Source organism: Chlorocebus sabaeus, chromosome 22, assembly GCF_047675955.1.
Source record: "Chlorocebus sabaeus isolate Y175 chromosome 22, mChlSab1.0.hap1, whole genome shotgun sequence".
NCBI classification, from domain to species: domain Eukaryota; kingdom Metazoa; phylum Chordata; class Mammalia; order Primates; family Cercopithecidae; genus Chlorocebus; species Chlorocebus sabaeus.
The window spans coordinates 16,814,118-16,837,098 of NC_132925.1; the positions used below are offsets into that span (position 1 = coordinate 16,814,118).

The 22,981-nt window shown below is 37.8% G+C and overlaps 1 pseudogene; it reads left to right on the forward strand.

The window, feature by feature from the left end:
* The first annotated feature begins 225 nt into the window (after nucleotides 1-225).
* LOC119625712 (protein RCC2 pseudogene) lies at nucleotides 226-10,953 on the forward strand (annotated as a pseudogene).
* Nucleotides 10,954-22,981: the final 12,028 nt, after the last annotated feature.

Below are 22,981 nucleotides of genomic sequence, written 5' to 3' on the forward strand. Positions count from 1 at the left end.
AATATTTTCTATTAAAAAAGAGAGAGAGAGAGAGACAGCAAACAAGCAAAAGAACATGGGTTCTTATCAGAAATAGGATGAATGCTATGTATCGCAGGTCAAGATATCTCTCAAGCAATCTAGAATAGGTTTGATTTGACCTTTAGGGCCTGCACTTTTCTTATATTATTAAACTAATTGGGAATTTTGAGTGTCACAAGGGAAGTTTCCAACTGACTTGCTACCATGAGTGAGATGCTTAAAAATCCTGGCGAGTCATCAGTGTTATCTGCCATGGTGGGCTCAGTTGCTCCCAGTTCCTGTAGTGTCCAACGTGTCCTAGCAGGAATTATTATTGCATGTGATATTGTGTTTGAAAGCATGAGCAATCGAAGGAAGCCAGAAGATGCAAAAACAGAGAAGTAAAAAAAGAAGAACAATTTCACAAGAAGTAGAACTTATGGAAATGTCAGATGAGATAAATAAAGAAATATGATCTGTCAAGTATATCAGGAATAAAACAATTTGTGGAACAAAAACAAGAAAAAAACTTTTCAACTTAAATGTTTCCATAGTTAAACTAAAAATAATAGTTATGATTGAAAGTTAAGTTGACCAGGAAGATCTATTGAAAGAATTCCAAAACATGTAGAAACAGCATAAATGACGGCAATCACCAGTGAAAAGATGAGCTATGGAAAGCAAAGATAGGAGAATTTTAATGTGTATAAAAGGAAATCCTGAAATAAAATAAAAAAGTGATAGAGAGAGGTAATATTTAAACAAATAAAGAAAATTTCTTTGTTTGAAGAAAGATGTATGCCTGAAGATTGAAAAGGTTCCCTGAGTCCCTGAGAGGATTAATAAAAAAGGTCATTTATTTAGACATATCCTGGTGAATATTTTGAATTCCAACAGTAAATAGAAAGTCTTATAAGCTTCTATAAGGAAGTAATTTTCAAAGGAAAGTGAATCTGGCTCATATCTGTCTTACTTACAATATTAAAACTTAGCCAGTTAATGAAATATTATCTACTGAGACAAAAGGAGACAGATTCAAGTCACTATTCACCCATCAGAGTAAAGGAATGACATTTTCAGAAATACACGGATTCAGAAACTATATCAGCAATGCGTTCTGAGGAGAATAATCATGAAAATACAATAACCAAACAACAATTAAATCAGAACTGAGATATTGTAAAAGATAAAAATCATAGTGGAGAAATGGTGGTAGTGTCTCTGCAATTTATATAATTGACTCGAAATGGATAATGCTATTATGATTGGGAAATTGTAACAGTGCTTTAAAATAAAGTTTCTTTAAAAGTTAGACAAACTTGGCCGGGCGCGGTGGCTCAAGCCTGTAATCCCAGCACTTTGGGAGGCCGAGACGGGCGGATCACGAGGTCAGGAGATCGAGACCATCCTGGCTAACACGGTGAAACCCCGTCTCTACTAAAAAGTACAAAAAACTAGCCGGGCGAGGTGGCGGGCGCCTGTAGTCCCAGCTACTCGGGAGGCTGAGGCAGGAGAATGGCGTAAACCCGGGAGGCGGAGCTTGCGGTGAGCAGAGATCCCGCCACTGCACTCCAGCCTGGGTGACAGAGCCAGACTCCGTCTCAAAAAAAAAAAAAAAAAAAAGTTAGACAAACTCAGGAAAAGCTTAAAAACAGGTTTTAGTGAAATCCAGGGTCTTGAAACTATGAGGAATGGAAAAGGAGTAAAAGCATTTTAGCTTTCACATCTAGGAGAAGGGGATGCAGCAGAAAGTGTAATTACCCAATACTCACATTATTTCTTTTCCTCAGTAGTAGAAATCCAATTTTATTCATACCAGCAATGCATTCAAACAAAAGTGACATTCTCTGTTATGTCTTGCAGAGAGAAGAGCTGTGTGATCACATGCTAGGCAATCCATATATATGGAAGTTTTCTATCTGATGACTGGAAGGCTACTAAAATGGTTTCTTGACCAAGCTGGTAGGTGTGCCTATTTTGCCTTCTCCCTTTCTCCTTGCTGATGCCTGGAATGAAAATTTAACGGCAGGAAGTCAACGCACTAAAATAAATGAAAAAGAAAGAAGTTAAACCAAAAATAAGAAAAGGAAATTAATAATGATGGAATTAACTAAATGAAAATATCTAGAAAGAGAAACTAAATACATATTTTAATATTACCAATATAATAAATAACCAAGTGTAGATTGATTAGAGGATAAAAAGATAGTCAAATTAAAAATATACAGGCACACGCCTGGGCGCGGTGGCTCACTCTTGTAATCCCAGCACTTTGGGAGATCAAGGCAGGTGGATCACGAGGTCAAGCGTTCAAGACCAGCCTGGCCAAGATGGTGAAACTCCATCTCTAAAAATACAAAAAACTTTGCCGGACATGGGGGCGGGCACTTGTAATCCCAGCTACTCTGGAGGCTGAGGCAGAGAGTTGCTTGAACCCGGGAGGCAGAGGTTCCAGTGAGCTGAGATCGCGCCACTGCACTCCAGCCTGGGCGACAGAGTGAGACTCTGTCACACGCACACACACACACAGAAACGCACACACACACAAATAGATAGATATAGATTATAGATATAGATATAGATATAGATATAGATATAGATATACAGGCATAAGAATGCAAACTCATTTACTTACGTATGTATGTGTGTGTAGAAAGAGAAAGGAAATATTGCTAGAAACCTCATAAAGGAGCTTTTAAAAATAATGAAAGACTAATAACTAGATTCTCAATTTAAAAACAGAGAAAATCCAGGTGATATTTATCATGTATGGGGAAAGTACAAATTATTAAAACTAGCTAAGGAATAAAAATCTTGAATATACCATAAAAATACAGATAATTAAAAGTTTAAAGATAAAATCAATGTATTGTTTTACAACTGAGTTTTATTAGGAATTTTAGTAGCTTTCAAAAAATAATGTCCTATATATCCATTTACAAAAAAATGGTTGGATGAACTGTAGAGCATTCATGATATAAAGTATTATTCAACTATGGAACAAAATGACAGATTTCTCTCTATTGATGAGATAAGACTTACATGATGCAGACATTTTTTGAACATATTATGAAAACTCATTTTAACACATTAGTGTTACTATGTTTCTGAGGGATTTGATTAAAGAATTACTTTATTCTGCCTTATCTTTCAAGAGGTTTTACTCTTATATAATAGTTAAGATATCCTTTAAAATGTTTAAGTGGCAAGGTTATTTTACCATCTTTCACTTCAAAAATAGTCTATTTATATGCTAAGTAATATTATACAAAAGCTATTTTAATTTCACAGAAAAGTAATTATACATGACAAAACATTTAAGCAACATATATAGCCCCAAAATGGTTCAATGTGTAAGACATCAATATTAAGTTAAATGTTTCATTTGTCTTGATAACACCATGTATTTAGAAAATTATTATCCATAATATCCATGATATATTATTATGTGAGGAAAGTAGTTTACAGAATTATATTAGGGAAGTAACTAATTTACTTCATTTTGTTGTGTAATATCAAATAGCAATACTATGCTTAATAATAGAAATTATTTGTTCATTTATAATTCAGTACATTATGTACTGTTGACAACTCTTATTCTACAGATATAACGCACAATAAGATGAGTGAACAATGATGTAGCAACATATCTCTGTCAATGGCAGAATGCACACGCTGAAATGTATTGGTCAAAAGTCTGCCCCTGAGGTAAATGCACATGTAACTGTAATTCTTATAAACATCCTTACGATCTGAGAAGTGAATCTATACTGTCTTGCCTTATGGACCTCTCACATATTCCTACCGTTAATCAATGATTCCTGATTACTGTGATCCCCAAAACTGCAACTTCCTTTACCTCTAAAAGAGGGTTAATATTCACTATTTCATAGGATTTTTAAGGATTAACTATGTCTTGCATATAAGGCACTTAGCATCATGTCTAACACCAAGTAAACACTTCCTATATGACAGAAATTTATTATTTAGCTATTTCCATATTTAATGTCTAAAATGGATTTAGCTGTACATTTTCTAAGGTATTAGATATTTGAAATCTCATTAGTCAGTGTAATGAAGCGAAAAACATAACCAATGTAAACAGGGAATAAGCATATTTTAAACGCATAGCTAGATGTTTGATGGATAGAGTTGTACTTTGTTTAATACACTGTTACATTTCTTGTGAATCTTAGAGATGCCCTATCAAACATAGAAATAGTATCAGGAACTCAGCATTCATTGATGAATTATAACTCCTCTTAAAATTTATAGTCAAGTGTTTATTTTGCTTTATTATTCTAATTCAGCCTTTTAATGAACAATTTCTAATTTCCCTATAGTAAAATTGTATAATGAACTCTGTAAGACAGGAAAGTATATACGGAAAATTCATTTACACTTAGGTTGTTAACAGTTCAAGTATGAAAGAGGGATTCATATATTTGAATTTATTTTCTAAGGGAATCTCTTTAAATTCAAGTATATTTCCATAAATCTGTTACGTTAGTCCTCTCATAAGAATGTCTTCCAAAAGTATAATGTCTGCATAATTTTAATGATTGGCATTGACTTTCTTCTAGTAACGCAATGGTAAAATGATTCTCTACTAATTTTCTCAGATTCTGGACAATTCAATACAATGAAATTGTAACTTATCTTTTAGAACTCTAAATCTTAAAAGACTAAACCCAATTTCCAAAAGTTTTTAACTTAATATCACAGTAAGCATTGGAAGAAAAAGTTGTATTATTGAAGTTTCAAAGCTGGTCAATTTGTTTTTCATATTTTTAAATATTAGAACAGTTTTAGATTGTAAAAAAAATTGTAACAGTTTTCCCTATTATAAACAACTTATATTAGTGTAGTACATTTATTACAATTAAGAAACCAGCTTTGTTACATTATTATTAAAGTCTATACATTATTCAGGTATTCTTAGTTTTTACCTACTGTCTTTTTTCTATTCCAGGATCCCATCCAGGATGCCTTCACTACATTGAGTTGTCTTTTCTCTTCAGGTTCCTCTTGGCTATAACAGTTCGTATTTAATATTTTTGACTGATTTTCCAGTAGTTTTTTTTTTAATGTATTCCTTAAATTAGTCTTTCCTTTGGAATATTAGAGTTTATAGTAGTAGAGATACATTAGTATTCTTAGGAGGACTGGTGGACTCAGATCTATATTGATCTTGTCTTTGAAGATCGAACCTATTAAATCTCAAATTTGTTTTGTACTACAGCATTCTTCACACAAACACTTGTGTCACTGAGAATTAATTGATCTTCTTACTATTAAATGCAAGTTAGCTCAGATATTGTGCATGCAAATAATTTTTTCTTATAACTTTTACTGTCTCTGGCAAAGAACTAAACTAGAATTTATTTCTAAATTATCCATGAGTATAGATACAACATTCTCTTACAATGCAGTGGTACTTGTATTGGAATCTTAATATGACTAAACATATAATAACATCCTATTGAATCTGTTGCAGTTCTTAGTGGTGAAAACCGAGGAATGAAAACATACATTTTTTTAAAGGCCAATCAAGAATATACCCTTTCATTGAGTTTGTTCTGCAGAGCAGATATCAGAAAGAGGGCTTAAATTTAAATGAGTGGCATAAAAATTCACCATGAAATTATTTTTGCAAATATGTGCATCAATAGAAAACCACAAATCTGTTAAAAGTAGTTTTATATGGAACTTTCTAATGAAATATGACGGTATTTAATAAAAAAAATTCTCTAATGGCTGAAAGAATCGAGGAAGTACTCAAAACTGCCTAAATTTTTCCCCTTAATTAAGATAGTACACTGAAAATTTTAGCTTAAAGTTTGATAGAAAAATAAAATCAGAAATTACTGTGAAACAGCATCACACCCAAGAAGGTCCAACATCTAGAGGAAAAAAAAAAATCCATTAGGATCATATCAAATATAATGACAATAAAATAAAACTGTTGAAAAGATAGAGACACTTGAACAAAAATTTAACAGTAATTTTTAAGAAGATTAAAGTACAAAACACACAGACAGAAATTCAAACTTCTTTTTAAAAAAGAAAGTTTTAATTGTTGATATCTCTCTAAACTTCTGTAACAAATATCTCTATATTATTTTAAATACTGATGGCAGTGGTGGCTCCAGATGGCCTGCTGCTGCCATCACAGTAAGTGCAGCAGGGAGGCCAGGGCTGCATGCTCCATGGAACCAGCAGGAGCTGGGGACAAGCAGGAGCCCCACCTCTTCCAAGCTGGGGTAGAAGCAGCTCCCCGGGTGCTAGGTGCTGCCACAGCCACCCAAACCCTGGCTGCACATCCAGGCTTCACAATCCACAGAGCAGGCAGAAGCCCCACCCTTCTGAGCAGGGCTACAGCCACCCAAGTTATGGCTGCAGATCCAAACCTCCCAGTGCTACTGGGAGACCAAGAGCAGGCAGAACCCTGCCCTCATTGGGCAGCTGCAGCCATGCAAACCATGGCTGCAGACTTGAACTTCCTACTCCACAGAGCAGACAGGAGCCAGGGCTGCCCCCCTCACCCCTGCTTTTGCAGGCTCAGAAGTGCTTGCTCAAGGGCATGCTCTAATCTAGGAGCAAAGTCTGGTGTACCTTGGCACCATAAAGGCAGCAGGAAGGAGATTCCTAGGCAGAAGGGGGAGGGTCCCCAGTGAGACCCTACTTTCAGGCCAAGGAGGGTCTGAAGGCTGGGGGCAGGCTGCTAGTCCCACAACCAGAGTGGGAACTTGTGGTGCCTTTGCCACCAGTCCATTGCCTTCCATGGACCAATCGGCATGCACTTCCTCCCATCAGAGGCCCATAAAAGCCCTAGGCTCAGCCAGAGCTCAGCAGATGACAGGACCAGCTACAGAGAGGAGCTACCCTCCCTGCTGAGAGCTTCAGAGACCTGCAGAGATGTCAGGACTACTAGCTACAGAGAAGAGCAACCCACTCCAGGGCCTCCTCTCTGCTAGAAGCTGGGAAGGCATTGGAATGATCAGCAGCAGAGAGGAGCCACCCTCTCCAGAGCTTCCTCTCTGTTGAGACCTGCAAACATCTGGACAACCTGACTGCAGAAAGGAGCCACCCTCTCCAGGCCTCCTCTCTGCTGAGAGCTGCAGATGTCAAGATGACCTGCCTACAGAGAAGAGCTAACTACTGTGGGTCTCCTCTTAGCTCTTCTAACACTCAACAAATCTTCTCCTTATCTTGCTCACCCTCCACTTGTCTGCATATCTCATTTTTCCTGGATGCAGGACAAGAATCTGGGCAGAGGTGCCACTGGCCACAGAGGTTTGTGGCCAGAAAAGTGACACCCCAAAGATTACGTGATAATAGCTCTTTCTTTCTTTCTTTCTTTCTTTCTTTCTTTCTTTCTTTCTTTCTTTCTTTCTTTCTTTCTTTCTTTCTTTCTTTCTTTCTTTCTTTCTTTCTTTCTTTCTTTCTTTCTTTCTTTCTTTCTTTCTTTCTTTTTAAAGATGGAGTCTCACTCTGTCACCCAGGAGGCTGGAGAGCAATGGTGTGATCTTGGCTCACTGCAATCTCTGCGTCCTAGGTTCAGGTGATTCTCCTGCCTCAGCCTTCCAAGTAACTGGGATTACAGGTGCCCACCACCATGCCCAGCTAATTTTTGTATTTTTAGTAGAGACGGGGCTTCACTATGTTGGCAAGGCTGGTCTCGAACTCCTGACCTCAGGTGATCCACCCACCTCAGCCTCCCAAAGTGCTGGGATTACATGCATGAGAACAATATCACTTTAACAAGCCAATATTATTTTAATTCCAAAGTAGTATGACTCCAATTACAAAACTAAATTATAATGGTATAAAAATAAAACTACTAATCTCATCAGTTAGCCAAATATCAAGTAAAATATTAGTAAACTGAATATAGTAATTTATGAAAATAATATCATTCTAAAACTCTCACAGACAATTGTCATAGCAGTAGCAGCCAACTCCTTTGGCACACTTGTCTTCTATTCTGGTAACTTCACACAGTCAATAGCTCAAATCTCCACTTAGAATACAGAGCTTTTCTACCAGCCTCCCTGGCTTCCACCTTTAGGAATCTTTGATTCATAAGAGAAGGCGTAAGCATACAAATTTCACTTTGTTGTGGGAGAAGGAGAAAGAGACTTTAAGTTGTAAAACCTAAAGTGGCTAAACTCCTGAAAGAAAGTCTCTTTGTTCAGTGTCATCAGAATATTGTTTATTTCCTTCCATATCTGTGCCCAGCTTCATTGGACTCACACCTGCAAGCAGAATGTTGATGAAATTGGTGCATTTTTCAGTCTGAAAGGCTCTGAACTCCACTGGAAACTTACTGAATTGCTAATACAATACAATAAGTTTATTTTCTTTCTGCTTAAACTTTTCAAAAGTGGATCTGCTATTTGCAAGGAAGAATTGTGACTGAGATGAGCTGTTTATAACAGCAATTCAAACATCTTAAAATGGTAGGGAATTTATCAATAGAGTTATTTTATCAACAAATTAAGAGAAAACACATATGATTACACTGACAATACCAAAATGACAGTTGATTATGCTGAAAATATGTGTAGTAAACACCTAAGCAAGATAGCAGTAGACTTTTTCACCAAAAGGTTAATGACAATCCTGTTCAAACTCTCTATATATCATATAAATGGAAACTACTATATTGCTGTAAAACCAGCAGTACATCTGGATATATATGTAAAGACATAGAGAGTAGAATTTTTCATACTGACAAAAATTTGCAAAGTGAATGTCCTTCAATGAGAGAATAGTTAAATAAACAATGACATATTTCAAAAATGCAACAGTATTAAGCTATTTAAATGAATGATTATTCCAAATGATTTGTAGTAATTCCATCAGGTGTTATTGAGTGAAAATAGAAAGATGCAGGGTACAGTGTGAAATATCTTCATGTTTTAAACAAAAATCAAAATATGACCAAAATATTCCATATATATGTATACCATATAAATACATACAAACGTGTAGAGAGTTACATAACTCAAAAGAAGAAAAGGAAGGAACAAACCTTGGTTCTTTAGCATGGGTTAGAGCTTGGTCATGGGCTGGAGAGAAGCTAAGGAGGGAAGGACAGGGGTTTTTATTGGAGTAGGTGGAAGATTTTAGGGGAGGTAAGACAAAAATTTTTAAGGGAAAAAAAGAAACAGAGATACAGAAAATACAAAAATAAAAGAAAGATGACATCAATACGTAAAGCAGCATGTATATAATTCCTTTCATGTAATTTGCAAGCATTGTATATGTAGGTTTCTTCAAAGCATAAATATATGGAGGTAAATATTGTGAGCAGCTCCCTAAGTGATGACTATGTGCCTTTGGGATGGAACATGATAGGAGAGCATGATCACATCATTGTTGTTTGTTTTTACTGTTATTTTCATTGTTAGCCTTTAATGTTGTTTGACATTTTAAATTACATATATTCTTTTGAGAAAATTAATACAAAATAGTTTAGATTTCTCCCTCCAGTCATGACCGTATCCAGGAAGAAGGCCAGGGCTGCAGCCTGGCAGGAGCCTCCCTCGGGCAACAGCTCTGCCTGCGCTGGGCCCAGGAAATAAAGCGGGCCCCTCCAGCAGGAGGCGCAAGCGGCGGAAGCACTGCAACAGCAGCGACTGCAAGGACAGCAGCGGCTGCAAGGACAGCAGCAAAGACCTTAAGGACAGTCTGGAGCTCCACTGGGCCCCCGGTGGGGACGGGATCAGGCATGCAGCAAGACCAGCAGTGGCGGGCAAGGCGGGGCAGCGTGACCATGGTCATTACTCAGCCTAAGTACACCAAGAAACACGTCAAACTTGAAGGGTCGAAGTACAACGGGCAACTTTTGATTTGGAGGGCAGCCAACTGGGACTTGATTGGTTGAAAGGAAGTTCCTAAACAGCAAAAGTTGCTTACGGCAATCTAAGTCAGAATTTGTGAGGGGCCTCAGACATATGGGTACCTGGTAGGGTCCAGGTGTGGACAGTGGTTTCTGATCAGTGTGCTGCTCACAGCCTCCTCATTACCATGCAAGAGAAGCCGTGGAGCTGCCGTGGACAAGGGAAGGGGCATCTGGGACATGACAACACCAAGAGAGTGGAAGCCCCCAGACTCATCAAAGGTTTCAGTCACGAAGTGATCCTGCCAGCAGCATGTGGGCAGAACCACACACTGACCTTGACAGAAACCAGCTCCTTGTTCACATTTGGGGAGAACAAGATGGCTTAGCTGGGCCTTGGCAACCAGACCTATGCTGTCCACAGCTCGGCACAGACAAGGTACAAAGGCCAGCCCCGTTACCAAAATGGCCTGTGGAACTGAATTCAGTGTGATAATGGACTGCAAAGGAAACCTCTGTTCCTTTGGGTGCCCTAAATGTGGTCAGCTGGGACACAATTGGATGGGAAGTTCATCACCCTGATGTAGCCATTAGAGTATGACTGCAAACTGGTGCCCCTGTGATTGGCTGTCTTCATCCAGAAAACAAAAGATGGGCAGATTCTGTCTGTACCAAACAGTTGAATGAGACACAGCCTGTGGCACTAACCACACGCTGGTTCTGGACTCCCAGAAGCAAGCCTTCTCAGGGCTTCATTGGCTATGGCTGGCTGGGCCATGTAGAGCAGAAAGTTGAGACTGTTCCCCCTCACCAGGTGAAGCTGTTTGACTTCCCTGGGCGTGCGGTGCCCCAGATCTATGCTGGTTATGATGGCTACACCTGCTCCTTTGCTGACAGTGAAGTGGGTGGTCTGTTTTTCTGAGGGGCCAACACCTCTTGTGAGTCTACCATGTACCCAAAAGCAGGGCGGAACCTCTGTGTCTGGAGAATCTGGAGCTGGCTTGTCAGAAGAGCAGCATCATTGCATAACAGCATCAGCAGCTGGGGCTTTGTTGCCAACATTCGGGCAATTGGCCTACCGGGACCAGAAACCAAAGTCTTTATAGTCCCCTGTCCAGCCAGAGCCTGTCACAGCAGTTGCCAGTTAGACATTGATCAGCCAGCGGTCAAGTGCATTCTCTGGTCCTTACAAGAAAGATCAGCCCTTTATCTAACAGCCTTTATTGCCTTTAAGCTTCAGTCTTTCTTTCTCTCCCCCGACCCAGACACTAGTACTGGCCAGCCTCTTTCTGAGACTGGGAGTAGTGCTCTTCACTCAGCTGTCTTTAGTCTCCTTTGCTTGGCTGTGGTACCACATAGTTGGGATTATTGAAGAGTCCCCTTCCTCGCGTGTCAGCACTGATGCTGTGACCACTACCTGTGTCCCAGTCAAGTGCCCTGTGCTGGAGCTTGGCACAGTGTGTGCTGTGCAGCATTAGTTACAAGGTGCCCTTTCCGGAACCCTCCACTCACTTGAGCTCAAGAAAGGCAACAGCTCTGGCTGGAGGGTCCTTGTTTCAAGAGGATTTGGACTCGTTTGGGTGCTTTACAATAATTAATTAGTTCAGTGGTGCTTTTCGGGGAGATGGGAATAGAAATTAAGTGTGAGACTTGGGTGGATGGGCAAGTTAAATATTGGTCTTTTCAAGTTATTTATTGCTTTTTTGTTACCACTTGTCATTGTCTTCATGTTAAAATGCCAAAAACGACTTGGTGGTTGCTTTTTTCCCTATTTTCCACCCAGTCACTGCTTATGGTGACTTCTTCCCTTGCGGGGTACTTAGCAGTATCTGTCTGGGCCAGTCCCAAGGCCTTGTGGCAGGAGACCAGCCTGCATCTCTCCAAGACTTAATCTGACTTTGTACTCATCTCTATTGTCCTGAGTTCAATCAGGAGTCCATGGGAGAAGCTTCTGCAACTTCAGAGCTTTGCTAAACTAACCTAATTTGTCTGAATCACCGCAAAACCACCATCTCTGACTCAAACTTCCATGTGAAGGCCTAACTGGTTTCCCTGAACATCTCTCTTTCCTGCCACGTAGCTCAGGGATCTGTGTTTCTTGTACCCCGGAGGTCTCCATTATTGTGTGGTCACCAAGAAAGTTGAGGAGGCAGCACCAAGCACCCAGCCTTTGCAGGAGCTGCCCCTGGGTGGGGCTGGGCTTAGAGCTTCCAGTGGACTCATGGAAAGCTGGCAGCTAGCCTTTTCTGTAACCCTTGCCCAGGACTGGGCAGGAAAAGGATATTTCAAGTGAAGGGTGGCTTGCCCCCATCCCACTCCTTTTGGCTGATATTTCCAAATGAACTTCCTAATGTGTTAAATCCTTTAGAACAAGGAGTTGGGGGTGGGGGTGGGGGAAGGGGTGGCATGCAACTCTTAAAGAAAGGTATACAGTGGCTCTGCTGGGAATATGGCATGGTGCTGACCCCATGAGCATTTGACTGATCTTCTAGTCAGGAAAGAGAATTGGAAAGAGGCTTGGAGTGAAGGGGAATTGAAGACAGGGTTGTGATTTGGTCTAAGGTGCCGGGTTTAACGGTGTAATTTTCATACATTTTTTTCTTGGAGTAAACTTTTGAATAAACATTATTTTTAAAAACAAAAATAGTTTAAAAGGAAAATCAAACACTCTTCATGTGGGCCCTATGTCTTATTTTAATGTCCTTTCTCTTTTTGTGTGTGTTACTACACAAAAACACAAACTGAAAAAGAAATTATCAAAAAAATTAAGTTCATGATAGTAAGATTATTTTAGATTTTCCCTTTTTAATTACATTGAAAAAGTAAAACACATACACACACACATTTTTGTAGAAAACATGTAATAAGCCCAGCTGTTTTCTCACTCCAAAATATTTTCCCAACAAACAAAACTATAATTTTTACATCACTTCTGTTTGTTCTAAACAATTTATACCTTACCACTCAGCTGTCTCACATGCCATGCCATTTCTTCAAGTTTTCTTAGCTCTTCGAAATACATAATTGATTTTCTTAAAAATCTAAACTCTCACATAAAGTTACTTACACCTATGCTTAGAATTAAAAATATTGTTTTGTACAGCAGTTTGGTCTTTATTTCCTTGCCTAACACTTTCTCTTTGTCCCTGTGGTTTCACCGACCTCTGTACTGAAACTTTCCATCAGTGAGCTCCCTCATGGGGAGTGCTGGCAGATAAGGAAGGAAAAGAAAGCAAAGTAAGGTATTTATCCTCCTAGTTTCTGCCATGTGAGGTCATCTCAGGTCAGCTGTCTTCTCTGACCTGAGGTCACTGCTGCTCTCCAGACAGTCCTCTCCATAAGCCTCTACCAAAACTTTCTGCAGTTGCTTCCTTTATTCCTCACTGTAATCTTGAGTTACTCACTCGGAGATTCCCCTGTATTAGCCCACTACTTTCTAATAAGCAGCTTTGTGAATTAAACATTAGTTTATCCTAATTTGAGTGTGTCATCTCCTTCTTGTGTCCCAAGTGATATGCTTATGTAGGAAATTGTCATTTTTATAATAACACAGACCATATCTTGTGCCTCTCCTCATCTTTGTATCTAGAGCAGAGTCCCTTCAATGTAGTAGATGCTTAATAAATATGTAATCAATTGCATTGGATAACAACTTGAGATCAAAGTATTACTGGGAATGCCATGCATTAAATGTAATTTTAAGAGAGCTGCTGATTTAGTCTTCATTTAAGCAACTGTGCAAACATGTGAAGAGTTTATTTTGACAATGCAATGCCACAAAACTGACAAAATAAGGCAAAGCTACCTGAGACACTTTAAAGAGTTCCTTTTGTAACAACACAAACACAAACTATTGAAATATTATTTCTTCATACATTATCTTTTCCAGCTTTTTAGAGGCATAATTAACAAATAAAAATTATATATATTTAAGGTGTAAAATGTGATGTTTTGATCTGTATATACATTATGAAATGATTACTACCAGAAAGCCAATTAATACATCCTTCACTTCTCATTGTTAACTCCATGTGTGGGTGATGAGAATACTTGAGATCTATTCTCTTTGAATATTCCAAGTATGCATTATTAACTAAAGGCACCATGCTGTATATTAGGTCTCCAGAACTTATTTTATGACCAAAAGTTTGTTCATTTGAATAACATCTTCTCATTCCACCACCCCCACCTCCAACCCAAAACTCCCAGCCCCTTAGATTCACCCTTCTACTCTCTGTTTCTATTAAGAGAACTTTTTTAGACTCCACATGTAAGTGAGATCAGGCCGTATTTGTCTTTCTGTGTCTGACTTTTTTTCACTTAGCACAACATCTTCCAGCTTCATTCATATCATCTCAAATGGTAGGATTTTCTTCTTTTTGAAGGCTGCAGAATATTCCGTTGTGTGTATATACCATTTTTTCTTTATCCACTTATCCATTGATGGACACTTAGATTGATTCCACACCTTGGCCACTGTAAATGTGCAATGAACATGGGAGTGAAATTATCTCTTAACATACTGATTTCATATCCTTTTGATATATACCCCATAGTGGGATTGCTAGATCATATATATGGTGTTTCTATTTTTAGTTTTTTGAGGGATCTCCATAATGCTTTCTATAATGGCTGTATTAATTTACATTCCCACCAACATGGATGAGTGTTACCTTTTCTCTCCATCCTCACCAACACTTATTTTTCATTCTACTGATAATAGTCATCCTTACAGGTGTAAGCTGATATCTCATTGTGGTTTAAATTTGCACTTCAATGATAATTAGTGATGTTGAGTAGCTTTTCATATGCCTACTGGTCCTCTGTATGTTTTCATAGAAAAATTCCTTTTCAGGTCATTTGCACATTATTTAATTGGAATTTTTTAGTTACTTGCTGTTGAGTTGTATGAGTTTCCTACATATGTTAGTGAACCTTTATGAGATAAATTATTTGAAAATATTTTCTCCCATTCCATGGACTGCCTTTTCATTTTGTTAGTTGTTTCCTTTATTGGGTAGAATATATTGGGTTGTTTCTTTTATTGGGTAGATATATTCTCATTGGTTTATTTTTACTCTTGTTGCTTGTGTTTTTGGTGTTATGTCCAAAAAAGCATTATTTCAATGGCTTAAAATTAAGTGAAAAATATTTTACTCAATAATACTATTTACTGTGAAATAAAGTATTTAAAAGTGAAATAAATTAATGCAGAACAATAGTTTCATTTTTCATAACATGTTGAAATCTTAAATATAGAAATCACTATCTGGCATTTCCACTTTAATAAATTTTCCTCTACATTTTCAACTGATGCTTCTGAAAGACACTTCTGATAATACAAGTCCCTCTAGTGGCATCTGATATGAACATTGTAATACAGATAAAAAGTGGTTTTTTAGTGCTTAGAAAACACATCAAGACATTTTAAAATTTATTAAATTTAGAAATGAGAGTACCATCAGTCATTAATTTGTTGTAATATTTATTCACTCTGCTGTGTAACATATATTTATTGTGTTAAATTAATTTTAAAATTGATAAATGAGAATATTACATTTTTGTGTTAAATTAATTTTAAAATTGATAAATAAGAATATTACATTTTCTTACTTAAAAGGGACAGTTTGGTAGAGGGAAATGTATTTGTTGAGCACCTAGTGTGTGCTATGTGCTTTATCCATTAATTCATTAAATTTGATCAACAACCAGGTTATAGAGCAGATTTTGTCATTTCCACTTTAAAGAAAATAAAACTCAGAAAATAATAAAAATCTATGTCATCTGTCTAATTAGTGACAGAGTAAAGAACTCACGTGCAGATTTGTCTGAGCCATTTTTTACTCCACATTTCACTTAACATGTAACTGTTTAAAAATGAAAATAAAGACTGGCATATAACCAGAACAATTTGACAGCTAATTCTAAACCGACAAGTAGAAGGGCAATACTAAGCTGTAAGAAGGTGAATGGGTCAAAAAGAGGTTTTGAAATCTCAGGAATTTTGATGTAACTAAATTAGCTATCTCTCACTCTCTCACACATTTTTCTTCTTAACCAAACTATATCTTACTGAAAGGTAAATGGGTAAGTATTTTGTTTCATTTTTAAATAAAATTCTGAATTTGATCAGCTAGTTTACTGTACTTACATTATTCACACTCTGATTTCAGTTGGAATGATATAAGTGATACTTCATGGTAAGCAATATCACTCCATGTCCAGATGCAAATACAATATACAAAATTTGTTGAACAGGGCATTTCTTATCATAATCTTGATTTTTAGTTTAAGAAGCCAACAAAAAGAAGTATCGCTGCATGGGAGATGTGAAACACCAATTCTGAAAAATTTTCCCCAATTTTCCTAGAAAGAACTATAAAATATCAAATTATTTACAATTCTACTTTATTTATATTTTATTTAAGGTATAACCTCTGAATTATTATTTTTTATTCACATTACTAGGTCTGAGTAATATTTTAGTATCATGTTCTTTTAAAAGTAGATTTAATATTTGTTCATTGCCAAGTTCATTAACAATATGCTCCAAAACTGACAGTCCTTGAAGCAATGAAAAAACAATATTTTCATAGTGTTGTTTATTTTTAATATTTTCATAGTATCACTTACTTTAAAACTATCCTTGTGATGCCAGATCTTTCTCTGTGCTGAGAGGTAAAATCTCTGTAAAGCAAAAATAAAATTCTATACCCCCAATTCACTAAATGGACCCTCTTATCAGCCAACAGAGCCCAACTAAACCTGAGAAAGCAGTTCTGGCCATAAGGTGAAGGAGGGATGAGACATGCTCATAAACTCTCTTCCCTTTGGGAGTTCAGGCACATAATTAACCAGCATTAACTTTAAAACAGAGATCCCATGACTGGTAGAACAGACTCTTTGTAGCAATAAGATACTAAATTCCAACGTGGCTATAGTATAGCATCACGTGACAGACAGCAGGGTCCTTAAGGATATAAAAAATATTTTACCAGAAAATATGTTTCTTTGACATATTTAAAAATGATTCTGCAAAGCTGACTCTTGTGGGGGAAGTTTACATTCTACATAATCCCTTCCCTTTCCAGGTCTCTTTCTGATCCTGAAAAAGATTGGCTGAGAGTCTAGCACATTTTAAAGTCTTAGTAGGAAACATTTGCTATCTATTGCCTCTGGGAGTGACCATCTATGAGACTTCATCAAAATAACAAGAACTTTGGTCTCCACAACCCCTTATCTTAACCCAGACACTCCTTTCTATTGATTCCAGGTCTTTAGGTCATAACTTAACTTTTTCATCCAATTGCCAATCACAAAAGCTTTGAATCCACTTAAGACCTATAAGCCTCTATTTGGAGTTGTCCTGCCTTTCTGGACCAAACCAATGTATACTTCACATGTATTGACTGATGTTTTATGTTTCCCTAAAACATATAAAAATAAGCTATAATCCAACTACATTGGGCACATGTTCTCAGAACCTCCTGAGGCTACGCCACGGGTCATGATTCATAACCTTGGCAAAACACAATTCCAAATTGATTGAGACTTGTCTCAGATACTTTTTGGTTTACATCACAAATAAGATCTGGAGTTAGCTGCCAGTCACAAAAACATTCTCAGTTGATGGGAATAGGTCTGGGGTACATTGTCCCTGGATGTGGCAGATGTTTAAAGCTGACCATTTTCCTTTTATTTACATGAGTACTACATGTGAGGTGTTCTTGATCTGGTATACATCTTCACTGGCCGTTTGCAAACAATCCCTTTGGACTTTGAGCATGATAACTCCAACTTGTTTCAGCAGTCATTTCTCAGACCATCCAGGTGGTCATTTTAAATAAAATCTAAGACAAAATCCAGTTGTTTTTGTCTCCTTAACCCACATTTGATCTACAGAAAATACTCATAGTTAGCCGCTAAGAGTACAGAAATTTTTCAATCTCAGCCTGGACTGTAATGACTCTGGATGCTTCAGTAAACTTCCCAGCCTAAAGACACCAAGGTATTGTTTCCAATAAGATCATCAAATTTCTTCATTTTTGAAGCCAATTCTAATTTGCTTGAAAGAGAGAGAAAGAATACATTCAACAGAATGCAAAATGAAAACCCTTACTCTTTTCTCCTTTTACTCCCCAAACTGCATGTGTTAAAAGCCCTTACTTGTATTTGTTGGTAATGGCTAGGGACTGTAGAAACTGAATAAGTAAAAACTCTCTCTCTCTAACCTCAGCTCAAGCTAGGGGAAAAAAAGAACATTAGATAAATTTCAAAGATTTTGAAAATCATTCAGAGCTTATCATTCACACACATATCTTCTCAGAAACATCTGTTCAAATGTTTTTTCACATTTTATTATTGTATTGTCTTCTTATTACTAAGTTCTTCATATATTATGAATGCAGTTCCTTTGTCATATACATGATTTCAAATATGATTGCAAATATTTTATCTCACTTTTTCATTTACCTTGTTATTTCTTGAGGATGGATTTCAAAGAACAGTGGGTTCTTTGAAGTTAGTTTTTTTGTTTGTTTGTTTGTTTTACCATTAGGCTTCCTTTATTTATATTGTTTTCTTCTTCCTTTTCTTTATTCTCTGACATCCTACTCTTATTCTCCCTTTCATTTGATTTTTTTTCACTGAGGGAATTTTTCCCCTGGGAAGATACAGTTTATGATTGATATGATTTGACTCTATCCCAACCCAAATCTCATCTTGAATTGTAATTCCCATAATTTCCATGTGTTGTGGGAGGGGATCCTTTGGGAAGTAATTGAATCATGGAGGCAGTTACCTCTAGGCTAGTCTCATGATAGTGAGTGAGTTCTAATGAGATCTGATGGTTTTATAAAGAGCTTTTCCCCCTTTTCTCAGCACTTCTCTTTCTTGATGCCATGTGAAGAAGGATGTGTTTGCTTCCCCTCCCACCATGATTGTAAGTTTCCTGAGGCCTCTCCAGCCATGCTAAACTGTGAGTCAATTAAACCTCTTTTCTTTACAAATTACCCAGTCTCAGAAACGTCTTTATTAGCAGCATGAGAATGGACTGATACAGTAAATTGGTACCAAGGGAAAGGGGCACTAGCATAAGGATACGTGAAAATGTGAAAGTGACTTTGGAACTGAGTAACAGGCAGAGGTCGGAACAGTTTGTAGGGTTCAAAAGACAGGAAAATGTAGGAAAGTTTGGAACTTCCCAGAAACTTGTTGAATGGCTTTGACCAAAATGCTGATAGTGATCTAGACAATAAAGTCCAGGCTGAGGTGGTCTCAGATGGAGAAGAGGAACTTCTTGGAAACTGGAGCAAAGGTGACTCTTGCTATGCTTTAGCAAAGAGACTGGTGGCATTTTGCCCCCGCCTTAGAGATCTATGGAACTCTGACCTTGAGAGCGATAATTTAGGGTATCTGATGGAAGAAATTTCTAAGTAGTAAAGCATTCAAGAGGTGACAGAGCATAAAAAGTTTGGCAAATTCACAGCCTGAAGATGCAGTAAAAAAGAAAAACACATTTTCTGGGAAGAAAATCAAGCTGGCTGTAGAAATTTGCATAAGTAATGAGGAGCCAAATGTTAATCACCAAGACAATGGGGAAAATGTCTCTAGGATATGTCAGAGAACTTCATGGCAGCTCTTCCTACCCCAGGCCAGGAAAAATGGTTTCCTGAAACATGCCCCAGGCCCTCCTGTTCTGTGCAACCTCAGGACCTGGTGGCCTGAGTCCCAATTGCTTTATCTCTAGCAATAGTTAAAAGGGGCCAAGGTACAGCTCAGGCCATAGCTTCAGAGGGTGGAAGCCTCAAGCCTTGGCATCTTCCACTTGGTGTTGAGCCTGTGGGTACACAGAAGTCAAGAATTGAGGTTTGAAAAACTCCACGTACGTTTCAGAGGAGTATGGAAATGCCTGAATGTCCAGGCGAAGTTTGCTACAGGGGTTGAGATCTCATGAAGAACTGCTGCTAGAGGAGTGTAGAAGGGAAATGTGGGGTTGGAATCCCCACACAGACTCCCCACTAGGGCACTACTAGTGTAGTTGTGAGAAGAGGGCCACCATCCTCCAGACCCCAGAATCGTAGATCCATCAACAGCTTGCGGCATGAGCCTTGGAAAGCTGCAGACACTCAACGTGGGCCAATGAAAGCAGTGGGAGGGGGGCTGTACCCTGCAAAGCCACAGGATTGGAGCTGCTCAAGGCCATGGGAGCCTACCTCTCACATCAGCATTACTTGGAAGTGAGACGTGGAGCCAAAGGAGATCATTTTGGAACTTTAAGTTTTAATGACTACCCTACTGGATTTCAGACTAGCATGGGGCCTATAGCCCCTTTGTTTTGGCCAATTTCTCCCATTTGGAATGGCTGTATTTACCCAATGCCTGTACCCCCATTGTATCTAGAAAGTAACTAACTTGCTGTTGATTTTAGACTCATAGATGGAAGGGACTTGCCTTGTCTCAGATGAAACTTTGTACTTAAGACTTTTGGGTTAATGCTGGAATGAGCTAGGATTTTGAGGGACCATTGGAAAAGCATGATTGTGTTTTCAAATGTGAGGACATGAGATTTGAGAGGGTCCGGAGTTAGAATGATATGGTTTGACTATGTCCCCCACAAATCTCATCTGGAATTGTAGTTTCCATAATCCCCACATGTCATGGGAGGGACCCAGTGGGAGGTAACTGAATCATGTTATGTTTATCCCCATACTATTCTTTTGATAGTGAATTCATTCTCATGAGATCTGATGGTTTTATAAGAAGCTTTCTCCCCTTTGCTCAGCACTTCTCCTTACAGCCACCATGTGAAGAAGGATGTGTTTGCTTCCCCTTCTGCCATGATTGTAAGTTTCCTGAGGCTTCCCCAGCCATGCAGAACTGTGAGTCAATTAAACTTATTTTCTTTATAAATTACCCATTCGCAGATGTGTCTTTATTATCAGTATGAGAACAAACTAATACAATGATCATCATCAACTTGTTTCTAATTTTCATTTCAAATTTATGTTCAGGGACATCACTTCATAAGTGAGTTTTGTAATGATATCCAACTTATCAGTCTTATTGTCTTTTATACTATTGCTTGTTGTGCTCTCAATAAAAATATTTAACTTTTAAAATCATTATGGTGTCCCCAGACATCTAATCTTTATGATATCTAGAAGTTTTATAGGTTTAGATTTTATTTTTACAACTATAATCTTTTGAGTTAATTTTTATATATAAAGTAAAGCACAAGGTTTATTTATTTTCATATAAGTATTCTCCCATTGTTCAGCACTACTATTTTTGAAAAGAACAAAACTATCTTTTCTCATTAATTTACCTTGATACGTTTGTCAAAATTCAATTGACCATATGGTTATGAGTCTATTTCCTGTCTCTATATTTTGCTCCATTGATCTTTGTCTATATATGTCAATATTCCACTCTTTTGGCTTATGGTATGTCTTAAAAATCACTCTTTAAGAAGGGAGCCACTGCCCCTGCCCGAAGCTCCAGAGCAGTAGCATGGAAATTTTGCATAGTGAGAAAGATGTACCACAATAATGGAGCTTAAATGTCTCCCCAAGGGAACTGGCTTTATTTGGAACAAGCTGTGAGGGAAATTCAAGCCTGAGGGCACTGTAGAAATCAAAGGATATTGTGGTAGTAAGCAATAAAGAAGAGGCTACTAGCTCCATAAGAGCAACAAGCTATACTGTAGGCCAGCTACTTTGTAAGAAAGACTCAGAGAAAGAGACAACTAAGAAAATTTCTCCTGGTGTCAAAACAAACCCCAAAATCTTGCTTTCAGAACTACCCCCCACAACGTGTCCCATATTTAATTGGATCACACTTCAGAAAATTCTATGTACCAGAACATTGTTGAAATGATAAATCAATCAAAACCAATTAATGTAACCTAACAGCAAGAGTGAATACCAACCGAGGCAGAGAGCTATAGAGAGAGATCAGAGAAAGGAACAAAGAGAGCGCTACTAAAACCACTGTCATCTCAGTGTGTCTTGCTACATACTCAAGGATGGGACCCTATGAGAGGTAATACCAGATGTTTCACACTGAACAAAAAAAGACTTCAATGAATATTGCAGCCAAGTTACTAGAAAAAAATGCCATGAAGTAGGGGAATCAGTAACTGGAGCTGCTAAAATATATTATCTAAAATGTTCATGTTTTAGCAAATATGTTATAAAATAAGAAAAGACATAGACAAGCATGTGACTCATATACAGGAAAAACATAGGCAAAAGAAACTGCCTGAGAAAGGGAGAAAGATAAAGTTAGGTGAAAACAACTTCAAAGCAAGCTAATAAAATTATGGTAAAAAATTAAAGAAAACCATGCTTACAGAATAAAGGATATGATGACACCATCTCATTAAATAGAGAATAAACATATGAAGACAGAAATTTTAAAAAGGAACCAAAGTAAAATTCCACTGTTGAAAAGTAAAACAATTTAAATAAAATTCACTAGAACAGTCAACAATAGATTTGAATTCTAAGAAAAGAATCACTGATGTGCAAATAGATTTGTTACCAGAGACAGCAGGTGTCCCAGTTCCTGTCTTGACTTGGAAGAAAGATTTCAACCAAGAGACAGAACAAAGATAGCAGAGAGAACTTTATTGAAAGGAAATACAGTGTAAAGAGCTTATTGTAAAAATAGGTATGCCTCAAGGGAGGATCCAGCTGATCTTACAGGAAAACTGCCCCAACAGTGTCTGCACAGAGTTTTATCATGTTGGACTTCTTCAAATTCCTGCCTCATCTCAAGTCCCTAACTTATTTCTTTGTCTAGTTTTTCCAGCTCCTGTCTTAAGTCCCTACCTTTTCCCCCACCTAGGCTTGTGGGACCCTCCTTTACTGTTGGTTAATGCACATGCAAGGGCCAGTGATCAAGATGAATTCTGCCTGATGGTGACCCGGCTCATTATCGCCACCCCAGGAAAGTCGTACAGTGGTTAAATCTCTACCTATTGCACACGCAGATTTCTTCAGAATTTCCTTCTCTGACTTAATCTGTACTTATGGTGCCAGGTTTTTCTTAGGAAGGTCCCTTTTGTCCTTCTTATCAGCAAAAGCATGTAGCTGACAAGATTCTGACATTTTAATTGCAGAGTGAATAAGG